We start from the raw sequence: 24,306 nt of genomic DNA, 5'->3' as shown, positions 1-24,306 counted from the left end.
AGATGGACTGTTGTGAAACTGGAGCAGGCATGGCTTTATGCATGCATACAATTTGCGTGCACAATAGTCACTTCATTTCAAAGGGGATTTAGTAATGTAAAGTGCTTAGAGACGTATGACATGAGCAGTTCTGCTCATGCTGCATGAATCCTCACCAAGCCCCATTCACCCATTACCCCTGTACTGGCTGACCCACGTTGGCTCCTGGTCTGATAGACACTTGTTTTTAAATTAAAATCCTTAATTTCAAATCCTTTTTGACCTTGGACCCCAATCTCTGTAACCTCCTGCAGCACCACAACCCTCTGACTTCTCTGTGCTAACCCAATTCTGTCCTCTTGCACATTCTTGATTTTCATCACTCCATCAATGCCTTCAGCTGCCAAGGCTCTAAGTTCTAGAATTCCCTCATACATGCGAACATATGGATTAGGAACTGGAGTAGACTATTCGGCCTAAATGAAACTAAACCTCTTCATCTTTCTATCTCTCTCTCCTCCTTTAAGACACCCCTTAACACCTAGCTCCTTCAACAAACCTTAGGTTACTTGCCCGAGTATCTCATATGTAGGTTGGTGTCAAATTTGATTTGATAACACTCCTGTGAAGCACAATTGGACAGCTTGCTGCATTAAAATTGCTATATAAATGCAAGTTGTTGTTGTACTGCCTACATCCATCTATTATAGTTGTACTCAAAAAACACAGAGCATTGGAATGATCTATTAACAAATCAAATGAGACGACAAGATAGCCAGTTTTCTTCATTCATTAAAATGTGAAAGGAAGAATAAAATAATTTCACAAAGCTGCTTTTATTCTGCAATTGAAGCAGATCATTGTTGGCACAGACCATTTTTTGCAGCTGGTTTTACTATTGGTGTACATTTGCCTATTCTCTGATATATTTTTGGAATAAAATCGACAGCACAGTACAATAGCAACAAAAATAAAAGGCAGCTTAGAAAATGGATAAGCCAGCCGGGGGTGGTAATTCCTTTACTGAAGTTGGGATTTTATGGATTTACTGGTGACTGCAGATCTATCGTCCTATCCCCACTCAAAGCCACTCTTTAATAATGAATGACCTGACCTCTGGAGACCCAGCAAAATCACAGGCCCAAATTTACATGGGTTTCACGAGCAGCAGTTGAATATTTAATTAAAGTTAGATTCCCTGTCCTGCGTCAATGGGGATTGCCGATTTCCAAGATTATCCATGGCCAGTGTCAGGAAGAAAGGTTAAGATGGGAGAATAGCACGTGCAAGTCATGTGTATTTGTTTGAACACTACTCCCCTGAGGCAATGCTATATGACCTAAGGTTCGAAAGACATTTCCATAATCATGGCAACAACTTTGCAACTAACGAGTGTATAAAATCCAATTCAGTAACTGTACCAGTTATACCCACAGCTGGGTAATCAAATCCATAAATCTGCTAAGCTTGCAGTTCCAACATTTATGTGTCAGGAAAACATACTGAAAACTGTAAACTACACAAGGCATTTTATGGGTTTTTTTTTTACACCACTATTCCCTGGTCAGTATGATTTTTCATGATCTGATGGTGGAATCTAGTTTTTTTCTGTAAGAATTTGCTAGTTTTAGTTCGGCTACTGTTGACATCGCTGAGATCGACAGTAAAGAAACCAGTTTGATTCACCTTCCGGGGGCACCATGATAGAATGTACACGCCCAGGGAGGTTATCAGCGACTGTGTCCTTGACTTTAGACATTGAAATGTTACGATCTTCCTAGTTCATGTAAAGGAAAGCAATAAGAATATTTTTAAAATCTCTGTTTGCACACGGTTCCACCAATGACTTGGTAACTGCATTCCTTAGTCAGCTGTTCAATGCCGGCTTCAATTTTTAGTCTGAACTGAATCAGCTGGTGGCAGCAGAGGGGATTCTGTAACGAGACAGTTCATTCTTGAGAGGGGAGGGAGAAATCTAGTGGCCTCAGCTTGAATTCTCATCTGCTTGGATATCCACTGAGAACAGGACCAAGCTTCCCTGAAATGCTATGGAGGTAAAAAAAAAAATTACAAATACAGACTTGGATGCTGTCATTTTTTTTCATGTTTCAGTCGAAAGACTGCAAAGCTGTCCCTTGTTCTGGAGATTAAAGTAGGCAAAATTTGTCGAGTGTAAAATGAAAATCCCAAATTATCAGATATCCCAGCGTTTATCAACGTCTGTAACCAAATCAAATGCCACCTTAAAATGAGCTGGTAAATTATCAAATATTTGAAACCAAAATAGACCAGCGACGGTCACACATTCCACCAGATTAGCACAATTCTATAAAAAGCGAAATACTGAGGATGCTAGAAATCTGTAATACAAACAGAAAATGCTGCAAACATACAGCAGGTGAGGCAGCATTTGTCGGTGGGGGGGGGAGCGAAAAATGTTAATGTTTCAGGTCTGTGACCTTACATCAGAACCAATTCTGATGATAAGCCACAGACCTGAAATGTTGAGCAGAATTCTCTTGGCTCCAGGGGAGGGGATCGGGAATGGAGCTGGTCTGGAAAATTACTGGGGAGCTGTGTCAGGATGGGTCCACTATGTATTCCTGCCACCGGAAAGTTTCCCTGTGACAGGTAGGAACCCAGATCAGCTGCATATTGATCAGAGGAGGGCAGGCAATTACCGTATTCAATGCCCCGACTAGGGGTGATTTAGATGGCCTGCCGGAATTTTTTCAGTGTTGAAGTAGCCCTCCACCACATGGAGTGGCCACCAGCTCCGTGGAGGCGACATCCTCTTGGCAGTCCAGGTGGGGAGGGGGAGCCACCAGAGTCAGAGGCTCCAAGACTGAAAGAGCAGGCCAAAGACAGGAAGGTTGCCCCTGCAGCCCCACTGAGTTTGCCCTCCAACGAGAGGGGTTTACTTCTCTGAGGGCACCTCCATGTTGAGGCGCCCTCTTGATCTAACTGTCTCAGTAGCGCCCACCTCTCTCAGTGGGGTTGCCGAGGCTTCAGAGCTGCAGGTTCTCTGATTGAGCCAGCAGCATTGAGTGCTTGTCTGTCACCATTAATTGGATAGTGATCTTGGAGACGGCCTATAGGAGGCAGCGACTCCAGGAGTATCCCTATTCTGGTCCCGCTGCCAGTGTGTGGGCTCAGATCCGCATTTGGACCTGATGTCAAGATCCAGAAGCCCATGAGAAAATTTAGCCTATGATGACTCTGTTTCTCTCACCACAGATGCTGCCAGACCTGCTCAGTATTTCCAGCATTTATATTTTATTTTAGTACATTTCTATTTTAGGTTTGTGCCCTGCGTCTAAATTCAACTTCGACATTCAGCTTGCTCCAAAGGATCCAAATATATTGCATTTTGGGAAGTCTCAAACCTATTTCAGTGGGCCACAATTCTACTCACATTTCAACTCAAGTTGGCAGGTTTTACTTAGGGATTATGATTATGGCTTGTTACAAGGATGCGTTTTCTTTAAAAAGATACAATTTCTAATTCTCCATTTTCTGGCTGGATTTTTTCATAAACATATTAAACTGTAACCCTATTAAGACAATGAAGAACTGCCAGCTAGCCAGAATATACAACTTGCATTCCGCCCAAGTGTGATGTAAAGGGAACAGACATCCAAATCCCCATGAAGCTTGAAAGGCCCCCATCTCCTGTTGGCTTTCACACTATCCCAAAACTCTTCAAATGTTTCTGAGATGAGACATCAAAATGCAATTACCTATTTGACAAAACAATAGCTACAGCAGACATAGTATTCGTATTCCTCTGGAATATTCAGCTAGCAGGACTTTTAAGAGCTGTTTACCAAGCTAGAAAGATCACAAAAGAGAGATCAGAATTCTGTACTGAAAGCTGCAAGGAAGCTGTTTCTCTCTCTCTCTCGAAAGTATTGTACCCAGATTTGCAAAGTCACCGCCCTGAGAAGAGAAATCTGCCACCTGTGATCTTTTGAGGATAAAACGTGGAAATCTGCTCCATACAACTACACCCGGAAGACAACAGAACAAAATGGCCATAATGTGGAATCACAAAATATCAAGACCAGCCAAAGGACAGTTAACCGTATATTTCTTTGATTGCTAATCTTCTTCACAAACTGTAAAATACCGTGAAGCCTATTCTCTTATTCTACCATCTGTATGTGTGTGTGTGTGTGTGTGAGATGTATTTGCATTATGGTTGCAGTTTACCTAGTTTTATTTTAACTTGGGAAGTTAAACTTACCTCCTCCTTTGTTTAAACTCAGAAAACCTGTCTGGTTAGTTCTTTATCATTTGAAAGTGTGCACAGTGGGAATCCTGCGGTATTGGCAAAGCACATCCTCACTAAATTCATAAAAAAACCCTGTTACAGTCAGACTTGGAGAGGTATAATAGGGGAGTCATTTTTACCCCTCCTCATGTATTCGTAACAGGCTGGCTAAAGGAAAAGCAAAATGGTTGGTTTTCCTTGTGAGGGTGGGGACAGAGACAAATTGTTTGGACACAATCAAGAAAGCATTACTCTGGGAGTGCTTGATGGCGACAATTAGTGCCTAAAGTGCAGTGTTCCATTTTTATATTTGAAGTTCTTTGTATTTATGAACAAGAAGAAAATCCACCAAGTGCAGTTCATTCTGAACACTGTAAAGAAGTCAAGTAGAGTGAGGAGGGATGAGGTCACGGAGTGTGTCATTTCACTTTGGTAAGAGCTGTTTCGATGCTGTTGGAAAAGTAAAAATTAGACAGGGGCAACTTGAACAAGGACGTGCTAGATAGATTAGAATGGATGCTCCACTGATTCTAGAAGGTCCAACACCACTTCTTAGGGAAACCAGGAATGGAGCCTTGCCAGCATTGCCCACATCCAGAAAACAAACAGCAAAACCTGGGGGCAGTGACACAATCAAGAACCTTAGTAGAAAAGCTTTTGAAAGCATTGGGCCCAATCTTAACCTCGCTTGTGACAATTGACATTGGTCCAGCACCCAGTGCCACAAGATGGGGGGGTATCCCCAACTCTCCCCGTTTCATTTTCTGCAGTCAAGGGGTGCCAAGGCACAGAAGCACCCACAACACGTTGGTGATAGGCCTTGTAGAATCAGAGGGCAGAATTTTGCTCTCGTCGGGCGTGCTCGGCGGGGGCAGGTGGGAGGGGTCAGGAAGCCGGCCGCCGCCCGCGATCAGGGCCAGACCATGATTTCATGCTGGCGGGCCAACTAAGGCCTGCCCAGTGTGAACGCCGGCTGGAGAATTCCCGAGAAGGGGCGAGCGGGGGCAGGGGCCTGTTGTCCACCGGGTCCAATGGCAACTCGGCCCCAGGGAGGCTGCCCGCGTCGGCATTGCAGCAGCAACATGGCTGCAAACGTGGGTGCAGAGACCACTCAACCCCCCCTGTTTTTCCGACGAGTGCCTCGCTGCCCTCCTGGAGGAGGTGGCTGCCAGAGGCTCCCTTAACACCAGAGATGGGAGGAGGAGGCCACCACACCTCACCAAGAAGCCATGGGAGGAGGTGGCAGCCCGGGTGAGCAGCCACGATGTGGTGTGGCGCAACATAGTGCAGGGCCAGAAGCGCTTCAATGACCTGCTGTTCTCAGGAAGGGTGAGTACCATGTTGGCATGGGTCAGTGAGTTGAATTGGTTTGGGCTGGCCATTTCCCGCACCCCCTTTCCCGCACCCCCTCCCACCCCCCCCACCCCATTCCGTGCAGCTCAGAGGTGTTAGAGCCTGAGTGCCAACTGTCAGTCACGCTGGAGATGGCCAAGGGGCTGAGCCCTGGCTGCTTTGACTGAGTGTCTTGCACATCTAGGGCCACGACTCGGATCTGCCCTGCAAGGTGTATCTCAGCTGGGATTGGCCAGGCTGCAATGATGCTGCAGGTAGAGAGTGGACTAATCAATGCTCCTCTCTCCTTTCAGGAGAAGACATCCCATAGCAGAATTGAGAGGTCGCGGACTGGCAGAGGACCCTCACACCTCCACATCCTCTCTCGGTACGAGCAGGAGGCCTTGCAGCTCGAGAGGTGCCATGCAGCTCGGTCAACCGGCCGCGGTGTGGCTGAGGTCTCAGACGAAGGTAGGAGTGCTGTGCAGTGAGGTGAGAATTTCGGCTTGTGTAACCATTCTAGTGTAGTCTCTTCATTGATGTGAGCTTCGAACCTGGAGTCCCCATTGATCATTGAAAGGCAATGGCACCATGATCCAGATCTCTGTTGTCTCATTAGGGTGCCCGGCATGCACACAGTGTGATGAGTTTAACTAATGACATGTCCTTCTTCTCCCTTTCAGATTCACCAGCGGGTGTTCGCACTCTGGACCCTGAAGGGCCACCCCTGATCCCGGAGGACCACCATACTCCCCAAGCACCCTCGTCACACCCACTCTCTGAACCAGGCACCAGCGCAGATACCAGCACTTCAGTGTGCATTAGTTCGGTGGACAGTATCTCGGTGCACATTGATGAGGGTACTTCACACTCACTTGAGGTGAAGCTGGAGGCAGGCAGTGCCCAGGGCACCGGCAGTCAGAGGACTGCTGGAGACCAAGATGATGCTCAGTTGAAGCCTGATGATGAGCCTCTGGCATCATCCATTAGGCAGCAGATGCTGGATGTCCAGCAGGATGTGCGGGAGCATCTGTCGGAGATCCATGAGGGTCTGCATGCCGTTGTCTCCATTGTGCAGGTGTCTCTGTGGAGTGTGAGCACTGCGTTGACCCTCATAGCCGAGAGTCTCCTCCATGGAGAGAGTGGCGACTCTCATGGAGAGGCTGCTCCAAGAACAGAATCAGGGGTTCCTGGGGTTGTGTTTGGACTTGAAAGCCCTCACAGAGGCGCTGACCTCAGCTGGTCAGTGTCCATGTGCGAGATGGATGGGGCCACCCAGTATTCCAGCTAGATGCCTGCCCATCAGTGGTGAGCAGGGAGACCCACATCAACCTCATGTTGGCGTACGAGCTGCTTGTCGTCTCTGCGGGCTCCTCTCAGGGTGCTCTGGATGACGGCAGCAGTTCCTCCTCCCCTCTGCCAGTGACTGTTGCATCTGATGAGGCTGCGGTGACTGGGGAGATGGCAGCCGTGGCACTGGCCGCTCCCTCATAGGCAGGGCCAGCACAGGCTCCATTGGCCAGAAGATGGCTGCCAAGGTCACCAAGGCCAACAGGACAGCAGAGTCAGCAGCTTGTCTCCAATCCCAATGCTAGCGAGAGGGAAGCACCGAGATGTAACACCCGTAAACGTAAGTTTAAAACACTTCAAGCACAAGAGGAACTGGTAACGGGTGATCTTTTGCTCCCCCATTTTGTTTTTCTTTTTTTAATGGTGTGACTACCAACACTGGATATTGTTCCGTTCAATACAATGTGAGTTCCAACATTAAATTAAATTGCTTTTGTGTTATTGGCCTGAGTATGCTTCATTTGTTTTGTAGCTGCAGGGTAGCCCAGTAGGTAATGCTGGACGTGGGTGGCTCGAAACTTTATTGCACAGACACTGGGTGTATATTGGGGGCCAAGGAAAGGGTCATTTCTGCGATCCAGGATGGAGGTGGCAGCCCTGGCATGAGGTGGTAGCTCTTATTTGGCATCCTAGCTGAAGGAGCGTTGGATCAAGGCGTCCCTGGTGTCTCTGCCTCCCTGAAGGTTATTGAGGTCTGGCTCCACGCCCTCAGCGTTCTCCTCACCATGTTCCTCTTCTGACTCACTACTGGATTCATCCTCTGTGACCTGTGCAGCTGTGTCAACATCCTCTTCCTCCAGTGGGTCCCCCCCTTGCCAGTGCCAGATTGTGGAGAGCGCAGCATTCAATCACTATCAGTGACGTCCGCTCTGGGAGGGTATTGTAATGCACCCTCTGAATGGTCCAGGCATCGGAAACGCATCTTGAGGGAACCTATGGTTCTCTCTACCACCGCCCGTTTGGAGGCATGGCTCCTGTTGTAACGCTGCTCCGCCTGTGTTCTTGGGTGGTGGAGAGGCATCATGAGCCACCTTTTCAAAGGATAGGCATTGTCACTCAGCAGCCATTCATCCAGTCGGGCTGGAGCACTGAAGAGCCTTGGCTGTTGGGAGTGTCTCAGGATATAAGCGCCATGTGAGTTGCCAGGGTACCTTGCACAGACTTGCAGAATTTGCATCCTGTGGTCACACACTATCTGCAGGTCCATGGAGTGGAAGCCCTTCCTGTTGACGAAGGCACCCGACTGACCCGCTGGCGCCTTAATGGCCACAAATGCACAGCCGATAGCACCCTGGATGCGGGGGATCCCAGCAATCACTGCGAAGCCTCTGGCCCACTCAGCCTGGCTGGCCTCATCCATGCGGAAATGAATGAAAGTCAATACCCGCCTGAGCAGAGCTTCTGTCACCAGCTTGACGCAACTGTGGACAGCTGATTGGGACACTCCAAACAGATTCCCCACTGACCCCTGGAAAGAGCCGAAGTTGAGGGCTACTGTGATCTTCAGAGCCACTGGCATGGGGTGTCCACCCACACATTCGGAACTGATCTCAGGCCCAATCATCTGACAAATGGAGGTCAAGGTCTTCCTAGAGAGACGGAGCCTCCTTCGGCATTGCATGTTGGACATATTGAGGTAGCTGCTTCGCCGCCTGCAAATCCAGGCAGCAGGATAGTGGTGTCTTCTACAGCCCCTTCTGCCTTGGACTTCCTGCTGGCCCTGCATCCCTTGTGACTGCGCCTCTCCTCCCACATGTCCCTCACCTGGAAGCTGCATTGGGACACCTGGCCTCCTCACCCTTCTGCCTCTTCCTTCCTCCTCAGAGGAGGTGTCTCCAGCGGAGACCACAATCCTCATTACTAGGGTAAGGGAAGGCTGTCTGATACCTGGAAGTGTCCACAGGGTCCAAATCCTAAGGGGGCCTGGAAGACATCAGTGAGTCCAAAATGAAGCCTGGAAATACTTCTTTTATATTATTCAGGGAATGTGGACTTCACTGACTGGGCCAGCATTTATTGCCCATCAATAGTTGCCCTTGAGAAGGTGGTGGTGAGCTGCCTTCTTGAACTGCTGCAGTCCATGTGTCCATGTATACCCACAGTGCTGTTATGGAGGGAGTACCAGGATTTTGCCCCAGCGACAACGAAGGAACGGCATTTTATTTCCAATTCAAGATGGTGAGTGGCTTGGAGGGGAACTTCCAGATGGTGGTATTCTCATGTATCTGCTGCCCTTGTCCTTCTAGATGGTAGTGGTCATGGGTTTGGAAGGTGCTGCCTAAGGAGCCTTGGTGAATTCCTGTATTCCATCTTGTAGATGGTACACACTGCTGCTACTGTTCGTCGGTGGTGGAGGGAGTAAATATTTGTGGAAGTGGTGCCAATCAAATGGGCTGCTTTGTCCTGGACGGTGTAAAGCTTCTTGAGTGCTGTGGAAGCTACATTCATCCAGGCAAGTGGGGAGTATTCCATCTCACACCTGACTTGTGCCTTGTAGATGGTGGACAGGATTTGGGGAGCCAGGAGGTGAGTTACTCATCACAGGATTCCTAGCCTCTGACCTGCTCTTGTAGTGGGGGATTTAGTGATGGCAATGCCATTGAACATCAAGTTGCTATGGTTGGATTCTCTCTTGTTGGAGATGGTCATTGCCTGACACTTGTGTGGTGCGAATATTACTTGCCACTTGTCAGCCCAAGCCTGGATATTGTCCAGGCCTTGCTGCATAAGGACACAGACTGCTTCAGTATCTGAGGATCGCAAATGGTTTTGAACTTTGTTCAAACATCAGCGAACATTCCCAAACATGTCCTTATGATGGAAGGAAGGTCATTGATGAAGCAGCTGAAGATGGTTAGGCCTAGGACACTATCCAGAGCAACTCCTGCAGTGATGTCCTGGAGCTGGACCTCCAGTAACCATAGAGGCCATCACCACCCCCTTTCTGATTTTTCCCCCTCCTTTTTGTTTTTTCAAATAATTTATATAGATTTTTCTTTTCCCACCTATTTCCATTATTTTTAAATGTATTTACATCCATTGTTTTATCTCTACCTTTGAGCCTTTTTCGATTCCTTCACCCCACCCCCACTAGGGCTATCTGTACCTTGCTCGTCCTGCTTTCTACCCTTAATTAGCACATTCCTTTAGATAATATCACCACCTTCAACACCTCTTTGTCCTTTTGTTTATGACATCTTTTGGTTATCACCACCTATCACTGGCCCTCTATCCAGCTCTCTTGTCCCAACCCCCACCACCCCCCCCCACCTTAAACCAGCTTATATTTCACCCCTTTTCTATTTTTCCTTAGTTCTGTTGAAGAGTCATGCGGACTCGAAACGTTAACTGTGCTCCCTTCCACAGATGCTGCCAGACCTGCTGAGTTTTTCCAGGTATTTTTGTTTTTGTTGTTGACTACAACCATCTTCCTTTGTGCTAGGTATGATTCCAACCAGTGGAGCGTTTTCCCCCATATTCCCATTGACTCCAGTTTTGCTCGGGCTCCTTAATGCCGCACTTGGTCAAATGCAGCCTTGATGTCAAAGGCAATCACTCTCACCTCACCTCGAGAGTTCAGCTCTTTTGTCCTTGTTTGAACCAAGGCTGTAATGAGGTCAGGAGCTGAGTGGCCCTGGCGGAACCCAAACTGGGTGTCAGTGAGCAGGTTATTGCTAAGCAAGTGCCGCTTGATAGTACTGTTGATGGCCTCTTCCATTACTTTGCTGATTATCGAGAGTAGACTGCTGGGGCGGGAATTGGCCTGGTTGTTTTTTTTCCTGCTTTTTGTGTGTAGTTCATACCTGGGCAATTTTCCACATAGCTGGGTAGATGCCAGTGTTCTATCTGTACTGGATCAGCTTGGCTAGGGGCGCAGCAAGGTCTGGAGCACAAGTCTTCAGTACTATTGCTGGAATATGTCAAGGTCCATAGCCTTTGCAGTATCTAGTGCCTTCAGCCATTTCTTGATATCACGTGGGGTGAATTGAATTGGCTGTAGACTGGCATCTCTGATGCCGGGGATCCGGAGGAGGCCGAGATGGATCATCCACTCGGCACTTCTGGCTGAAGATTGTAGCAAATGCTTCAGTCTTGCCTTTTGCACTGATGTGCTGGGCTCCCCCATCATTGAGGATGGGGGTATTTGTGGAGCATTCTCCTCCAGTGAGTTGTTTAATTTTCCACCACCATTCACGACTGGATGTGGTAGGACTGCAGAGCTTAGATCCGATCCTTTGGTTGTGGGTTCGCTTAGCTCTGTCTATCACTTGCTGCTTATACTGTTTGGCACGCAAGTGGTCCTGTTTTATAGTGTCACCAGGTTGACACCTCATTTTTAGGTATGCCTGGTGCTGCTCCTGGCATGCCCTCCTGCACTCTTCATTGAACGAGGGTTAAGTCCCTGGCTTGACGGTAATGGTAGATTGGGGGATATGCCGGACCATGAGGTTACAGATTGTGTTCGAGTACAATTCTGCTGCTGCTGATGGCCCACAACGCTTCATGGATGCCCAGCCTTGAGCTGCTAGATCTGTTTGAAATCTGTCCCATTTAGCACAGTGGTAGTGCCACACAACACGATAGAGGGCGTCCTCAATGTGAAGGCAGGATTTCGTCTCCCCAACGACTGTGCGGTGGTCACTCCTACTGATACTGTCATAGACAGATGCATCTGCGGCAGGCAGGTTGGTGAGGATGAGGTCAAGTGTGTATTTCCCTCTTGTTGGTTCCCTGAACACCTCCTGTAGACCCATTCTAGCAGCTATGTCCTTTAGGACTTGACCAGCTCGGTCAGTAGTGGTGCTACCGAGCCACTCTTAGTGATGGACATTGAAGTCCCCCACCCAGAGTACATTCTATGCCCTTGCCACCCTCAGTGCTTCCTCCATATGCTGTTTAACGTGGAGGAGCACTGATTCGTCAACTGAGGGAGGGCAGTACATAGTAATCAGCAGGAGGTTTCTTTGGCCATGTTTGACCTGATGCCATGAAACTTCATGGGGAACAGAGTCATTGTGAGGGCTCCCAGGGCAACTCCATCCTGACTGTATACCACTGTGCCACCACCTCTGCTGGGTCTGTCCTGCTGGTGGGACAGCACACACTCAGGGATGGTGATGGTGGTGTCTAGGACATTGTCTGTTACATATGGTTTTGTGAGGATGACTTTGTCAAGCTGTTGCTTGACTAGTCTGTGAGACAGTTCACCCAATTTTGGCACTAGCCCCCAGATGTTAGTCAGGAGGGCTTTGCAGGGTCGACAGGGCTGTAGATTGCCGTTGTCGTTTCGGGTGCCTAGGTCTGGTTTCTTTCCTTTTTTGTGACTTTGTAGCAGTTTGATACAACTGAGTGGCTTGCTTGGCCATTTCAGAGGGCATTTAAGAGTCAACCACACTGCTGTGGGTCTAGAGTCACATGTAGGCCAGACCAGGTAAGGATGAAAAATTTCCTTCCCTAAAGGGCATTAGTGAACCAGATGGGTTTTTACAACAATCGAAAATGGTTTCATGGTCATCATTCAACTTTTAATTCCAGATTCTTGTTGAATTCAAATTCCACCATCTGCCATGGCAGGATTCAAACCTAGGCCCCCAAAGCATTACTCTGAGTCTCTGGATTATTAGTCCAGGGACAATAGCACTACACCATCACCTCCCCATTGCCTAACAACGAAACTCTGATCAGAGAATAATCTGACAAGAACCAATAAGCCAATTATCTCCAGAAATCCTCACTACTCACATTGACAATGCCACTGGCCCTTCTTACCCTGGCCGTGGGTGAGGTTTTGCAAATTGTGGCCTGCCCGCCTGCCCGTTTTTCCCATGCAACAAGCGAAAGATCACACGGGCAACGTTAAACCGCACGTTGGCATCGGGACGCTCGCCCAATGTCATCGCACAACATTGTACACTCATTCAGGTCGGGCAGGCACCCAACGAGCGGAAAATTCTGCCCATAGGTTCCTGGAATGTTTACAGCACATAAGGAGGCCATTCGGCCTGTTGTGCTGATGTTGTCTCTCTGCAAGAACAATTCAGTTCGTTCCACTCCCCTCACCTTTTTTCTCAGCCCAGCAATATTTTTTTTCTCTCTCTTCAGGTGCTTATCCAATTTCCTTTTGAAAACACCCTGCAGTCAGAATCTGAAGAAGCCAGGCAGCAAGGGAAAAAAAGCGGGGATCCAGGAATCATTTTTAAAGCAATATTCTACTGGTTTAAGGGCCCAGAAAACACCAGCTGCTTTCTCGTTCCCCAGTACAAGATCCTGATGGGAAATGTGGCTGCATTGGCTATTTAGTTGCACCATGCTAATGACCTAACCCACCAAGTACACCCAGGTTGGCTGCAGTGTATTTCGAGTTTCCTCGATTTGTTCAGTGCCTGGACTGGGACTGAGTGGCTCAAGAAATTAACCTCATTAGTTTTGATAGGCATGAAGCAATAAAGTGCCACGCACAGAGTTCCAGTACTGTTGCTTCATGTCTATTTGTATAATGATTTCAATTACAGAATGACTCTGGATTATGTGGCTCAATGTTGGACCTAAGTCAGGAACTCATAAATCATTTCAGAATAAAAGTAGCTTGATAACTGAATGGAGTCATAGTGCAGTCATAAACTTCCACTGCCCTTCATTCAAAAATCTCAGCCTTAGCAAGCTGATCTTATATAATATTGGCAAATGATTCAATTCAATCACACCAATAGTCTCTCTTTGTCCCTGTTCAGGCGTTTTGTGAAGTCCGCGCATCAGCGCAGTGTAAACCTATTACAGCGAGCAGTTAATGTCATGAAGAATTTGAAATTAGACTTTCTAATTCATATAAATTAGGTATTTAACAACAGGACCAAGGGGAGTAACAGTCAAAGAGAAACTACGGTTGATGAAAGGTTTCTGACAACAACACTGAAAACAATAACAATCCCAGAACTCGTCACTCATTCAACATCTGTGCCATGTCTAACGGCATATGGAACCAAATCAATGCAAATTAAACCGAGTACACAACTATACAGGTTATAATCCAAGCTACCTGGCAATAAATGACATGTCAGAAATGTTCAGCGGAACACAAGAAAAATTGGTTGTTTAGATCAGAACCAGGTTTCCATAATTATTGAAGAAATGGCATATGTGGGCAGAATATTCTCCAGTTAGTCAGGATCCACATAATCACACTCTTTTAACTCTGTAGAGTGAATAATTACTTGTAATAGTCTGTAAACCGAAAGGCCATAGCCACTTTCAAAATACAGCTCTTATCTTTTACATAGCTGTAAATATGATTTCCTGTAATGTTGTGATGATAAACTTACAGAAAATACAGAATGTGCAGATCCAAAAGGGTTTTTTATAAGATTCTTAATTCTTGGAATTGTGTTTTTTTATTTATTTTTGGCATTGAATACTACCAAGCCTCTAAGGGAAAGTACAATTTGACTTTAATACACTTTATGGTGACAGGTTTAATTAATTAATAAGGCCTTAAATATATGACACTGCATCTGTGTGCTGTGCTGTCCAAGTCAGTCCAATACCATAAAGTAAAACGGATAACTCAACTCAATTTGTTTTATTGAACATTTTACCTGGCAGCCTGGGACAACAGTGGAGAAGCCAATATCTTTGAAAGGTATTTTACAGTCCTCCAGCCATAGCCATGTCCTTTCACAAGCAGCTGCATTCTCAAATTGAGATCCATTCTCATGAGGATAGGGGAAGGGAAATGGTCTTCCTGTGTCTTGCTCTCTTAACCAACATCAGAGACAGAATAACCTTGAACTTTATCTTAGGCTTAGGGAACATCAGGGGAAAGGTTATCCAGTAAAATCAGAACTGGGTCTCTGGTGACTTAAAATTACTTTTTTCTTGAGACAGGTTTGGTACATTTATTCTAAATTTGCCGTGGTACTATTCAAAGATCTATCTTCCTTCTACATCACTTTCCCAATACCATTTATTCCCTGAGTGTTTCACTTTTGTTCCATGTCAGGAGGGGTGAAATGATTCCCCTATTCTCTCACTCTAGACCTTAACAAAGTTTTTTGTGAATTAAGAGAGCATGTTCTTTGTAAATACTGCAGGAGTCCCAATATTCACATTTTCAGATTGTAAAGAATTGGGGAGTCTAACAGGTTTTCTTAGGTTAAACAAAGAACAAGATAAGTTTATTGAAACTATTTCCTGAATTTAAAAAAAACTAGATAAATCACAACCACCATTCATGTGTCTCACATACTCACCTGGGCCTACACAAACATAAACATATGCACAAGCACACACTAGTACAGATGGCAGAATAAGAGTTTTAACAGTTTGTGAAGAAGATAAGACACAGGAGTATATGGTTAGCTGTTCTTTGGCTGGTCTGGCTGTGGTGATTTTTAAAAATTAATTCATGGGATGTGGGCATCACTGGCGAGGCCAGCACTTATTACCCATCCCTAGTTGCCCTTGAGAAGGTGGTGATGAGCTGCCTTCTTGAACCGCTGCAGTCCATGTGGTGTAGGTACACCCACAGTGCTGTTAGGGAGGGTGTTCCAGGATTTTGACACAGCGACAGTGAAGGAATGGCGATATTCCCGAGTCAGGATGGTGAGTGACTTGGAGGGGAACTTTCAGGTGGTGGTGTTCCCATGTATCTGCTGCCTTTGCCCTTCTAGATGGTAGTGGTTGTGGGTTTAGAAGGTGCTGTCTAAGGAGCCTTGGTGAGTTCCATGTTTTGGCCATTTCGTTCAGTTGTCTTCCTGGGTATAGCTGCAAGGAGCAGAATTCCACGTTTTATTCCCAAAAGATCTGTTTGCAATAGATTTCTCTTCTCAGGATCTTTGCAAATCTGGGCACAATATTTCCAAGAAAGAGAGAGGCAGAGAGCAAACAGTTTCAGGCAAACAGCCTGCTTCGGTACAGCAGTCTACATCTCTCTCCTGCTTGGTCAACAGTCTCTTAAAGTACTCTGAGGCTGTATATAACAGGGACATTCTATTAATCCATGCCTGCTGCAGTCATTGTTTTAAAACAGGTAATTGCATTTTGAAGACTCATCTCAGAAACATTTCAGGAGAGTGTAAAGCCAACAGGAGATGGGGTCTTTCACACATCCCACGGGGTTGGGTACCTGAGGGCCGATTCAGATAGGACAAATTCAGAGCAGGGACTGCGAGACAGAAAATTAGCGATTGACTCTGAAAGACAGAAGAAGCAAAGGTTAAAAGGTTTACAGCACAGGAATTTGGCAATGTTAAAAGCTATTTATTTAACTACAAGGAGTATCGCAAACAAAGCTGTTGAGACGAGGGCACAGATAAACACATGGCAGCATGATATCATTGCTATAACAGAAACTTGGCTTAAAAAGGGGCAAAAATGGCAGCTCAACATCCCTGGATATAGGGTTTTCAGGCAGGGTAGGAAGCAAGCTGAAAAAAGTGGGGTGTAGCATTATTGGTTAAAGAATTAATTACAACTGTGAGGAGGGATGATATACTAAATGAATGATCAAATAAAGCTATATGGGTTGAGCTCAGAAATAAAAAAGGGGCAGCCACATTAATTGGAATGTACTATAGACGCCCAAATGGTGAAATAGTGAAAGAAGAGCAAATATGTAGGAAAATTTCTGAGTGCAAAAACAATTGGGCAATAATAGTTGGGGACTTCAACTACCCTAATATTAACTAGAATACGAACAGTGTAATAGGCACAAACAGCACAAAATTCTTAAACTGCATTCAAGAGAACTTTTTTAGCCAGCATGTAACAAGCCCAGTGAGAGGGAGTGCAATTCTAGATTTAGTCTTAGGAAATAAGGCTGAGAAAGTGGATGAGGTAACAGTGGGTGACCATTTTGGAGATAGTGACCATAATACAGTTATATTTAGCATGATTATCGAAAAGAATAAAGATAGAAGAGGAGTAAAAGTTCTAAATTGGGGAAAGACAAATTTCACAAAGCTGAGAGGTGATCTGGTGACAGCTACTTTTTTAAATTCATTCATGGAATGTGGGCATCATTGGCTAGGCCAGCATTTATTGCCCATCCTTAATTGCCCTTGTTCAGTGGGCAGTTAAGAGTCAACCTTGTTACTGTGAGTCTGGTTGGCAGATTTCCTTCTCTAAAGGTCACTAGTGAACCAGATGGGTTTTTACAACAATCAACAATGGTTTTAGTTCCATATTTTTATTGAATTCAAATTTCATCATCTGCCTTGGTGGGATTCAAACCCAATTCCCCAGACCATTACCCTGAGTCTCTGGAATATCAGTACAGTGACAATACCACTATGTCACCTCCTCTCCATTAAAGGGAGAGGAAGGGAAATCAGTGACAGACCAGTGGAAGGCATTGAAAAGAGTGATCTATGGGTACAGTGTAGACATGCCCCCACAAAGAAAAAGGGTGGTACTGCCAACCTAGACCCACCGGTTATCTAGCAGCATACAAGTTAAGATAAAGCACAAAAAGAAAGCTTATGACAGTCACAAAAAACTTAATACTTTAGAAAGCCTAGAAGAGTATAGGGCAGAAGTAAAAAGGTAATTAGGAAAGCAAAGAGATGGTATGAAAAAAATATTGGCAGATAAAATCAAAGAAAACCCAAAGGTGTTTTACCAGTAAATTAAGAGCAAGAGGATAACTAAGGAAAGGGTAGGACCTATCATGGATGTACATGGTAACTTGTGCACTGATGCTGAAAATGTGGGCAGGATTCTCAAGGAGTACTTTGTCTCTGTCTTCACTGAGGAAAGGGATGATGCAGATATTCTAGTTAAAGAGGAGGAGTATGAAATATAAGCATAATGAGATAGGATGTACTGGAGGGACTGGTATCTTGAAGGTGGATTGTATCCCAAGCTGTTAAAGGAAGCCAGGGAGGAAATAGAGGATGCGCTGAGGATCATTTTCCAATCCGCACAAAATACAGGCGAGGTACCAGAGGACTGAAGGTCTGCAAAGGTTGAACCAAAGGGTGCGAGGGATAGGCCAAAGAATTATAGGCTGGGCAGTCTGACTTCGGTGGTGGGCAAATTATTAGAACCAATTCTGAGAGACAGGATAAACTGTCACCTAGAAAGGAACAGATTAATCAGGGATAGTCAGCATGGTTTTGTTAGGGGAAGGTCGTGTCTTACTAATTTGATAGAATTTTTTAAGGAAGCAACAGGAGGGATTGATGAGGGTAGTGCAGTGGATGTTGTCTACATGGATTTTAGTAAGGCATTTGACAAGGTCCCATGTGGCAGACTGGTCAGAAAAGTAAAAGCCCAACGAGATACAGGGGAATGTGGCAAGTTGGATTCAAAATTGGCTCAGTGATGGGAAACAAAGTAATTATTGATGGATGCGTTTGCGAATGGAAAGCGGTTTCCAATGGTGTTCCATAGGGCTTGGTATTGGGTCCCTTGCTATTTGTTGCATATATTAATGATTTGGACTTAAATGTGGGTGGCATAATTGGGAAATTTGCTTATGACACAAAAATTGGCCGTGTTGGTGCTAGTGAAAACGACAGCAATGCTTGTTGTATATTATCCTCACTATGTGTCATCTCCCGGAACACATGCCTCCATCACATGTCTCCAGAATGATATCAATGGTTTGGTTGAGTGGGCGGAAAATGGCAGCTGGAATTCAACCCAGAAAAGTGTGAAGTAATGCATTTGGGGGAGGCAAACAAAGCTGGGGAATACACAATAAATGGGAGGATATTGGGAGGGGTAGAGGAAGTGAAAGACGTTGGAGGGCATGTCCACAGGTTGCTGAGAGATGGCAGGATAGGTGGGTAAGGTTGTAAAGAAAGCATATGGAATGCTTTCCTTGATTGGAAGACATGTAGAAATCAAAAGCGGGGATGTGATGATGGAACTGTATAAAACCCTGGTTAGGCTACGGCTGGAATTTTGTGTACATTTCTGGTCACCTCATCACAGGAAGAACATAATGGCTCTGATGAGAGTACAGAAGAGATTTACATGAATGTTGCCAGGGCTTGAAAATTGTAGCTATGAGGAAAGATTGGAAAGGCTGGGTTTGTTTTCCTTGGAACTGAGGAGGCAGAGGTGTGACCTGATTGAAGTATACAAGAGTATGAAGGGCCTAAATAAAGTAGACAGGGATTCCCTGTTTCCCCTAGCAGAGAGGTCAATTACCAAGGGGAACAGATTGGAGGTGATTGGTAGAAGGGTCAGAGGGGACATGAGGAAAAACCTCTTCACCCAGAGGGTGGTGGGTGTTTGGAATTCACTGCCTGGTTTGATGGTGGAGGTAGAAACCCCCAACTTATTTAAAAGGCACCTGGATCTGCACCTAAAGTGCTGTAACCTGCAAGGAAGGTTCAGCAAGGCTACGGACTGAGTGTTGGAAGGTGAGATTAAAATGGGCAGCTAGTTTTTTTATTATTATTTCTTTTTCAGCTGGCACAGACATGATGGGCTGAATGGCCACTTTCTGTGCCATAACTTTGCTATGGTTCTATAGCTCGAATGTCTTTTCTTTCTATTCCACTTGGTAGAATGCAAGCTGCATATTGTAGCTGTCTGGGCAGTCTCCATTGCCTTCAGAGAGTTTCAGTATTTCTTTTTAAATGCAGATAAAGAAAAATTTGAAACTGTATCTTGAAAAGAAAACACGGCCCCGTAAAATACTTTGATGAGCGTTAATAACTAAGTTATAACACTTTTGCATGGAATTTAAAAGACTACTTGTAATTTGGGATAATTGCTTCAGTAAATGGCATAACTAAGACTATTTCCAGTGGTAGCACATTGTTTAAATATTGCCTACCATGAGGTAAATGCATACTATTGTCAGTATGATTACATCAACATCACAATACTAGTCAGTTTCCCAACTGGGAGTTTAAAGTATGAGCCTTGAAAACAAATCAATTTGGTAGATAAAGGTTGGTGAGAAAGCCATTTTTCAGACCCTGTTACATGAATACATGGTTTTGTGCCCTTTGTACTTGAAGGCTAGAGCCAAAAATGAAGGAGGCATGTGTTCTGGGAGAATGGGTGTACTGATGACACATAGTGAGGATAATATACAACAGACATTGCCCGCATCAATCCTCACTTAACCATGTTCATGGGATCTTCTCTTGTTGATCTAGCTGACATTCTTGATCCCTCGGTCTTTTGCATCTCAACCTCCACATCAGGACAGTGTGATAGCTCAAAGTCCTTCACTGACTACCGACAAACAGCAATGGCACGCTGAAGTGAGTGAAGCAAAGTTTCCTAATAGTCAGCAACCAGGTTGCAATTGCTGCAAGTGAATCTTTAATGTAATCTTCGAAGTGCCTTTGACGTCCACCCTGCTTCCTTCTGCCATCCACCAATTCACCAGAAAGTACCTGTTTCATAACCATCCATGGTCCAGTTCAACAGACCTGAACATTAATCATCACATCTTCAAAGCGGATGCTGTCAGCACATTCCAATGCCATGTTGTTAGTGGTCTTGTCCCACCACTTAGTACAAAGTGAGGGATGAAAGTATCTTTGATGAAACTATTCTACATGTTAGGTACGTCTTCCATAGATGTTCCTGTTTTGCATCTTTATAGGGCTTGTAAGGATGCTCACCTTGTAAACCTGCAGTTTATTGACAACCTTCATTCTACACTTAATTAAAACATGCTTGGACTGAAGGCCACACTTGTTCTCTCTATATGAGCCATCATTTGTTGTGGATCCGTGCATCATCAGATATTATACTTCCAAGATGTATGATCTCCTTGACAACATCCAATTCAGTTTCACCAATATAATTTGATGGTCTAACACATGGGGTGGAATTGTTCCAGGTTTGCATCAAGTGCGGTAGTGGGCATGAGAAAAGTTTTTCTACCTGCTGGCCGCAATGGTGGGTTTTCGTGCCATATTGTCCCATTCCTGGCGCCTCATTAATAACGCTTTTATGGGATCACTCCGGATCACTGGCGGGTCAGCCTCTGATTCACCTGCCCCACCATCACCTCAGGTCTATAGTAATCTGGGTGCCATATTTAAAGGGCACCCCTGCACAGAGCTAGCTCTCTCTAAGGGATCGAAAGCTATTGCAAAGTCATGGCTGCCAAAGGGGCGGCCACCAAATTTAGTGATGCCTCCCTCGTCCTACTAGACGCAGTGGAGGCCCGCTGTGAAGTCCTCTACCCCAGCTCTGGGTGAAGACCAGCAAGCAAGGGAGGAGTTGGCAGCGGTGGTCAGCACCAATGCCCTGAAAAAGAGGACAGCCACCCAGTGCCGAAAGAGGATGAATGATTTCCTCTGGCCACCAGGGTAAGTCACTCTTCTCATCATACTCAACCCACACACTCACAAATCCATCACACATCACCAGGGATCTCACTCACTCATTCACTACCTGTTCAAGGGGCATCACTATTCAATTTCTTACACACACCATCTGCCCTGTGGGTCATGCCCTTATCCTGTCCATGGCACCACTCACCACCCACATATTCCAGGCACCCTTATCATCTGGCCTAGCAGGTGTCCTACTTACACTCTCTCCATCTGTCTTCATGGAGGACAAGCTGGCACATAACAAAAGGGAGAGGTTGCAGACCAGTGGAGGAATGCTTGAAATCAAGGTCCTAACAGACTGAAAATTGAGTTATCCAGCTCGCTGACAGCAATCTGGACTGTTCCTGTGCTGACGGTGAGGTCAGTGATGTTCAACAAAGTGAGGATCCAGCAGTGTAACATCCACAAGACAACCATGCCGTGAGTGAGTTCCCCTGTTCCACAGTCCACGGCCATGCACTAATTATCTCTCTTTGCTTTCGCAGGCACATCTGGGAAGCAGCCAAGGGGTCCACGACCCAGAGCCTCAACTCAAGCCTCAAAGACCCCTCAGAAGAATCTGATGACACCCTAAATGAAGACCCATCACAGTGCTCACCCACACACTCCACAAGCGCAGAGACGTATACCTCAATGGGACCTAGTTCTAGAGTAGCCTCGGGGTCACAATCTGGTGAGCACATTTGCACTGTCTGATCTACAGCAGGCGGAGGCAAGGGCTTCCAAGGCCTTCGACACTTGGAGGACTGCTGGAGGCCAGAAATCTGCTGAGTCTGAGTCAGATGTCAAGCCTCTGGACTTGGTCATGTCACAGTTGCTGGAGCAGCAAAGGCAAGCTCGGGAACATCAGGAAGGGATGTCTGCTGCACTTAGATTGTAAGGCACAATGGAGGAGTCCGTCCGCCTTCAGTCTGAGGTGATAGTATCGGCAGGCCAATGCACTGAGGTCAACACTGGTAGGATGGCCGCCGCCATGGAGGTCTTGGTCCAGGACATCGGTCCTGCACTGTCTGTGTGGGCTGAACTCTATCGCTGATGCCATAGTTGGCCTCCAGCAGTGTGAACACGAGAGGGGTGTGGGGCAGCTTGATCTCTCTCCAGTTTCCTCTTCCCCTCAAGGAGTCAGCCAGGGCCCTTGTACACTCACAGGGAGGAGGACCAGCAGCTTGCCATCCTGGGGCCACCAACCCAGGTGACTCCGGGAATGTCCAGCTGATCCAAATCCCCTATTCCTATGACCTCAGTAACTCCAGCTCCATAGGTCGAGGAGGGTGCCACTGCCACACAGCAGGATCCCGAAAGCAGGCAGGGGCCCTCCAGGTCTCGGCCCTCCAGACAACACCCATCAAGGTCATCATAGACAGGGCGTAGCAGTCAGCAGGCTGCCTCCACCTCAGTTGTGTATGTCTGGGGAGCACCAAGACGTAGCGGCAGGGTTAAGAAAGTTAAGAAGATGTAGTTGCACAGCCTGGGCACGGGTGTTAATCACTTGTACATAATGTTCACTATTGTAAATAAACTCCCAAGTATGTCTCCCTGCCTATGGCTCCTTGTTATGTTGAGCAGTGTTTGTGTCACTCAGATGTGAAACCTTGGTTCCTGCACAAGATAAGGGCAGTTGTCTCACTCCAGGGCCTCTTCCCTGTGCAGTGTGTAACCTTCAGACCAAAGTGACGGTCCAGTGTCACACTCCCTGGACACATTACTGATGCCTGCACTTCGATGGTAATTGTCATTGCTGCCAGAATGTCGTGGGCAGGCATCAGAGTTCCGTCATTCTCTCTGTGTGCACTCAGCACCTTTGAGGTGGGACTGGCCCCCATCTCTTCAGCATCTACAACCAGTGACAGTGTGCTCCTGAAGGGGTCAGGTGCTGCAGGCGGCCAAAGGATCAGGTGTTTTTAAAGTTTCATGGTTGCGCCTCCATGATATGACCCTGATCAAGGGGGTAAGCGAGCTGCCTTCAGCCAAACATTCACGGAGGCAATGTGAAGATCTATGGAGTGTCCTCACTATGTGTCATCATCATACTCCTGGAGCCTAGTGACTATAAGGGCCTCCGCTGCGTCTCCATGACATGAGCCTGAGCACTGAGGGTATGTGCGCTGTCATCAGCCACACAGGAATCAAACATTCACCGATGCAAGGTGAGGATGTCAGGACTGTCCTCACTGCATCTTGTCATCATCCTCCACTAGTCTTGCAGCTATGAGGACCTCCTGAGTGCGCCTGCCTTGTCTGGTCAGTGCGATGGCCTCATCACCGGCATCCCCTTTGACATCCTCCTCATTGGAGGATGCGTATAGCTCTTCCATCCCCTCCTCAGCCAGGTCTTCCCCTGCATTGCAGCATTGGAATGCACAGCAAGTGATGATGATGATGCGTGACACTCTCGGTGGACTATATTACAGTGCTCCACTGGACCTGTCGAGGCAGCTGAACCTTATTTTCAAAATGCCTATCATTTTCTCTACCAAAGTCTGGGTCATGGCATGAGCCTCGTTATACAGTCGCTCCACTGCTGTCTGAGGTCCCCGCATGGGCGTCATCTGCCATGCCCTCTGTGGGTAGCCCTTAGCGCCAAGGAGCCAACCCTGCAGCCTCTGTGGACCCTTGAAGATGTCAGGGACCTGAGACCTACTAAGGATGTAGGTGTCGTGTACGCTCCCACGGGATCGTGTGCAGACCTGTAGGATGTGTTTGTGGTATTCGCACACCAACTGAACATTCAGCAAGTGGAAGCCATTGTGGTTTACATAGTTGCCTGCTTGTTGCCATGGAAATCAAAGCACCATGTGAGTGCAGCCAATGGCACCCGGCACCTGTGGGAAACTGGAGATCTGCACAAATCCCAGTGCTCTTGCTTCCTGGCTTTCCTGATTTTGGGCAAAATGCACAAAGCTCTGTGCCTTTGTGAAGTTGGCATCCATGACCTCCTGGCTACCCTTGTGCACAGAGATCCCACGCAGCTTACCTGTGGAGCCCTGAAAGGAGCCACTGGCATAAAAATTAGTCACTTTCACAGTCACTGGCAGTGGATGCCCTCCATGTCCCCATGGT

The 24,306-nt window shown here is 46.5% G+C and overlaps 1 long non-coding RNA gene across 1 annotated transcript; it reads right to left on the bottom strand.

The window, feature by feature from the left end:
* Positions 1-818: 818 nt before the first annotated feature.
* Positions 819-15,947, bottom strand: LOC144672731 (uncharacterized). The gene is made up of 3 exons (XR_013574155.1): positions 14,527-15,947; positions 3,720-3,810; positions 819-2,025 (listed from the first exon to the last, which is right to left on the bottom strand). It is a non-coding gene; the product is annotated as an uncharacterized LOC144672731 (long non-coding RNA).
* Between the last annotated feature and the right edge of the window lie 8,359 nt (positions 15,948-24,306).

Source organism: Cetorhinus maximus, chromosome 3, assembly GCF_964194155.1.
Source record: "Cetorhinus maximus chromosome 3, sCetMax3.hap1.1, whole genome shotgun sequence".
Taxonomy (NCBI): domain Eukaryota; kingdom Metazoa; phylum Chordata; class Chondrichthyes; order Lamniformes; family Cetorhinidae; genus Cetorhinus; species Cetorhinus maximus.
This window is presented reverse-complemented; position numbering and strand designations above follow the sequence as displayed.